The following is a 5725-nucleotide window of genomic DNA, read 5'->3' as shown; positions in this document are numbered from 1 at the left end:
CAAGGATGCAAGTGATCCGGCTGCAATGCAATTTTTAGCTTTTTTGTTTTTACTTGAGTGCCCTTCCTGATTCATGACTATTCAAATTCTTGTCAAATTCAGAAAATGAAATATAAAATAAGTTATCAAAGCCTTGACTAGAAGACCAACTAAACGTACATATCTATGAACAAAGTCAGACAGACTATCATTACTTGGTGAAAGAATAGAATCAATTAGTTAGACATCACGGCTTTATAACATTAGCAATGTCACAAACTATGCCGTAGGGGAAATATATCCACATAATCAACAACTTTTCTCCAATAGTTAGAATAATACGAAGAGACCCAGAAGATACATTATAAGTAAATTTTACAGCACAGCGTGGAAATAAACAGGAGCCATAATCTCATATTCTCATTGATAAAGTAGATTAACTCAAGGGTTTAGCTCGGTCATCAAATTCCAATGGCAAATTTATGAATAGAGATCCCACTCCCCCATTCAAAAGTTACACTTATCCTATACCTTCTCCCCAACATTAGCACACCAGAAAGTGGACATTCATACTCTTCAGTGATACTCCAAGATAAGATAAAATGAATTAATGAAAAGATAGAGAAAAAGAAAACATAGAAAACTAATTCCTGCAAGTAAATTATTAGCAAGAGAATTCCATATAAGATCTTAAAACTCCAGAGCAACTGTCTGGTTGGATTGTGATGACAGATGCATTAAGAATAGAAATTATCAGAGAAAGCAGGAATATCTATAAACAAACAGGTTTTATTCGATCCATCTATTCTTTAATAACATATTTCTCCACAGTACTTGACTGTACTATATTCCATTTGAAATCACCATACTTAAAACAGTCCTACACAATGCCTACATCTTGACAGACCAAAGAGAACGAAATTTAACGAAAACACAAATTTCGTGAGTTATTTTCAACACAAATCTAAACTACTTCTTCATTGAAAGCAATAAAAATCAGGATTGTGTATCCTTGGGAATGGGAGTGAAGCCTTGAATTGGGAGGATTACCAGGTTATTCTGGATAAATGACCGGGTTATGCCGGAAAAGAAAAGGGTCCTCGGGTTATGCCGGGGAGATCCACGGGTTATGCCGGGGTAAAAGAAAAAAGGGTCCTTGGGTTATGCTAGGGAGATCCACGGGTTATGCCGGGATAAAAGAAAAGTGGTCCTTGGGTTATGCCAGGGAACTAAAGGAAAAGGTCCTCGGGTTATGTCGGGGAGGTCCACGGGTTATGCCGGGAGAAAAGGAAAAAAGTCCTCGGGTTATGCCGGGGAGATCCACAGGTTATGCCGGGAGAGAAGAAAAAGGTCCTTGGGTTATGCCAGGGAGGTCCACGGTTATGCCGGGAGAGAAGAAAAAGGTCCTTGGGTTATGCCAGGGAGGTCCACGGGTTATGCCGGGATAAAAGAAAAAAGGTCCTTGGGTTATGCCAGGGAGGTCCACGGGTTATGCCGGGATAAAAGAAAAAAGGTCCTTGGGTTATGCCAGGGAGGTCCACGGGTTATGCTGGGAGAAAAGAAAAAAGGTCCTTGTGTTTTGCCAGGGAGGTCCGCCGGGATAAAAGAAAAAGGGTCCTTGGGTTCTGCCAGGGAGGTCCACGGGTTATGTCGGGATAAAAGAAAAAAGGTCCTTGGGTTATGCCAGGGAGGTCCTCGGGTTATTCCGGGATTAAAAGAAAAAAGCTCCTTGGGTTATGCCAGGGAGGTCAACGGGTTATGCCGGGATAAAAGAAAAAAAGTCCTTGGGTTATGCCAGGAAGGTCTACGGGTTATGCCGGGATAAAAGAAAAAGGTCCTTGGGTTATGCCAGGGAGGTCCACGGGTTATGCCGGGATAAAAGAAAAAAGGTCCTTGGGTTATGCCAGAGGTCCACGGGTTATGCCAGGATAAAAGAAAAAGGTCCTTGGGTTATGCCAGGGAGGTCCACGGATAATGACGAGATAAAAGAAAAAATATCCTTGGGTTATGTCAGGGAGGTCCGCGGGTTATACCGGGATAAAAGAAAAAAGGTCTTTGGGTTCTGGGCTTTTGCCTTTGGCTTTATTTTCCTTTTCAGTAACTTTTATTTCAGAGCATTTGGGGTACCTTAGCTTCTTCAACTTTTGCCGAGGCGGTTAGCCACGTGGGACTCAACCTTTTCAACTTCAATTGCCTTTATAGGCGCTTCAATTTGATTTTCTCCTTCCAAGAGTTTTGATTTCGAGGCATTGGCCATCATGGCTGGTCGGGGTCGACTTGATGCCCGTGACGAAGCTGGGTGCCTTTCTGCACATTAGCTCGCGCCAAGTGCGAACCCTGTAAATCAGTCTTGCCATCCTTTCTTTGTCTTAGTTTTGGAACAGTGTTAGACCGAAAGGGATTCAAAGAAGACAAACAATGGAATGGAGAATGTGTTTAAAACAAGAAGTGTCCCTTTCGGGGAAGGAAAGAAGGACTTGTCTGGAGTAAATGCGGACTTCAATGAACATGACATGCCTTTTGGACTGGATGCCTAATATGTGTAAACCGTCCGACTCTCAGAAATTCATCACCACTTTTGCTTCAAAATTCGAGAAACCTTGCCAGGACTTTGTCGATGCCGATGGCTGGGAGGATCTTCTTTTCGATCAGTGGGGCCCTTTGAAGGTTTTCACTAGCTGACCTCTCTCATTTCTCTTCTCACCATCGCTTTATAGTGCCCGTGTGGGTTTTCACTAACAAGAGTCTCTCATTTTGATTTTCTCTGCTTACCATCGCCTTACGGTACCCGTGTGGGTTTTCACCAATAAGACTCTCTCATTTTATTTCTTTCTTCTTGATTGAACCGGATCCAAACAACTGTGTTCTCCGATTTGAAAACCTTTCGCCGATTGATCGGAAGGACTTGACAAGGTTTTGGGTAAAAAGAATTTGGATCGAATTACAACTTTGGAACCGTTCAGGCGGGATAATTGCCGAACCATTATAACATCTGCCCCAGTTTCACTTTTTGAAAATTTTGGATTTTTATTTTGGTGTGACTGAACCCCGGAGAGAGGCTGCCTACGTATCCTTTCGGAATCAAGTCGAACGTAGTTCAGAGAAAATATTTGGTTTTTGATTTTCTTTTTTTTTCTGTTTTGTTTTGTTTTCTTTTTTTTTCTTTCTTTTGCATTTCTCATTTCATTTTTTTTTCTCTCTCTCTTTTTTCTCTTTTTTTTTCATTTCATTTTTCAATAACACTTCCAAGTTCCAAAGAGGGTAATCAAAGAAGAGTAACCGGCTCAAGTGGGTTTGCAAAGGGATAAGTGTTTGGATAGTGAGAAAGACAGCCTTCTTCATCCCAACACGAGAGTATTAGAACTATACGGAGGATCCAACATAGTACCTTTTCACTGCATTTGCATTGACAGTTGTTTTGGGGACATTTCCTTCGATGTGTCCCAAGTTCAACGCACTCTTTTGGCAATACTCTTGTTGTGGTGTATGGACCTTTCCAATTCTGGAACCAATTCTCCTTCAGTTGTTCCAAATCATTATTTTATTTCCTTAAACTTTATCCTCTTTGCATTTCAACTCTTGATTTATTATTTCGAAGTCTGACAGCGTTTTGGGATCTGGGCATGAAGTCCGCAAGCATGTCATGTTATTGAAATCTACATTTAACAGAACTGAAAAGAGAATAAGAAAAATGACAAAATTAAAAAAAAGGCATTCCTGGACAATGAAATATTAATTCATTTGATTTTTGATTTTTGATTTTTTTTGTTCAATTTTTGAAGAGAGAAAGGTTTACATCGGAAATTAAGACAATAGAGTAAAACATCCGGATCACACCCTGAGATAATCCGGACGCAGAAAGGACAGCAAGATTGGCTACCGAGACTCCCGTCTGATGGGAAACTTTCAGGCTTGGCGACCATTTTTTGGCTTTTCTTCGGTTTGGCAATGACTGCAATGGCCTTCAGTGCCGAATCAAATTCCTCAGCTTCATCCGACTATTGACCCGATTTTGTGGACAGGCAACAGATTGTTCATCACATCAGGAGTTTCTTCATCCCGAAAAATGATTCTTTCAGCTTCAATCAAGTCTTCAACTGCCCTCTGGTCCAACAGTCCTTTGTACTGTGTCCTACCGCTGCAGAGTGGTATTCACATCTAGCATCAGCTCGGTGCGAGGGGAACTTAGGGTTTGGCCGTTTGGGGCCACTGGCTGCAGCAGACCTCGCCTGACTAGCTTTTGGAACAAGCTCGAGTATGATTCACCAATAGGGGTGAAATTTTCCTTTTGAAAGGCTCTCTTGGGCGGGCATTGTACTGGGGAACATTTGATTGGGAATTATATTAGAGCTTGGTAAGAATGGGCATTTCTGGGAGGTGGAGTTCGATTTTGTGTATAATGTCGTGGCCGCTTGCAAGGTTGCGCGTTCATCTCCGCATACCAACAAAACCAACCACCTGGATAAAACCTGGCTAATTTGCTCACACAAACAACATTGTTAGTTTTGAGACATTTAACATGAAATCGCACATTGGGATGCAATGCACCTAACAATTAAACGCTTCTACCATGTGTTTGCACAGTTGCATATTTCATCCCGGCCTTAACTAACTCCTTCAGTATGTACCTCTTTTCTTTTATTCTGCCTTTCTTTAATCACTCTTGATTTTTTTCACTTTGTTTTTGCCGCTCTTTTATTTTGGCACTCTCTTTTTGTTTTCTTCTCTATTTGTTTGTCACTCTTCATTTCTTGTCGCTCTTTTTTTTTGTCACCCTTCTTTTTTCAATTTTTCTCTTTTTTTCAGTTTATTTTTCACTCAATTTTTTTATAGCTATGATCGAATGCCATGGGGATTGACTACGTATCATGACCCCGCATGAATCAGATCTTGCATAGTTCGGGAAGATTGAGAATCGAGTAAACTAACTCTTTCTCTTTTTTTTTTTATAAAACTCGGACCATGGAGCTTTAAAGCAGAAGAAAAACATGTTTGATTTTTTCGATTTTTTTTTGGAATTTTCTAAAAATGCTTTAAAAGAAGAAAAGGAATTTTTTTTTTTTGATTTTTGATTTTATTTTTGAAAGAAAGACTTCTAAAAATTTCTTTTCTTTTGATTGGAACTTTGGGAATTTCAAAAGTAAAAAGAAAGTATTTTTTGTTTGAATTTTCATTTGTTTTCTCTTTTTCTAAGGAAGAAAGAAAATATTTTTGGATTTTGGATGTAACCTCTTAATTTTCGCAAGAGGGATTTTTTTTTTTAAGAAAAATATTTTGAATTTCTGAGCTTTTATTTATTTACAAAAGTACTTCTAAAGAAAAGCAAAAATATTTTTTGGACTTCAATTTTTTCAATTTTTTTTTTATTGACATTTATAAAAGAAAGACATCTAAGGAGTATTTTTTGGATTTTTGTTTCTGAATCTTTTTTTTGGAGAATACTTCAAAATGAAGGAAACCCATATTTTTTTGATTTTAATTTTTATTGATTTTCCTTTTTTCGTATGAAAGACATTAGAAAGAAGGAAACTATTTTTGAGTTAAAAAAACTTCTTTTTTTTTCTGAATTTTCTAAGGAAAGATTTTTAATGAAGGAAAACATTTTTGGATTTTTTGAAAATTGGGGCCTGAACCGATGAGGTTTGCCTACGTATCTCACATCCGGTGAGAATCAGACCCGCGTAGTTCGGTCAGTTTTGACGGAACAAGAGAAACATGGCACTTGAAAATTTTGGCTCATTTTGAA

The sequence above is a fragment of the Nicotiana attenuata genome, unplaced genomic scaffold, assembly GCF_001879085.1.
Source record: "Nicotiana attenuata strain UT unplaced genomic scaffold, NIATTr2, whole genome shotgun sequence".
NCBI classification, from domain to species: domain Eukaryota; kingdom Viridiplantae; phylum Streptophyta; class Magnoliopsida; order Solanales; family Solanaceae; genus Nicotiana; species Nicotiana attenuata.
Note: the sequence above shows the minus strand (reverse complement) of the source record.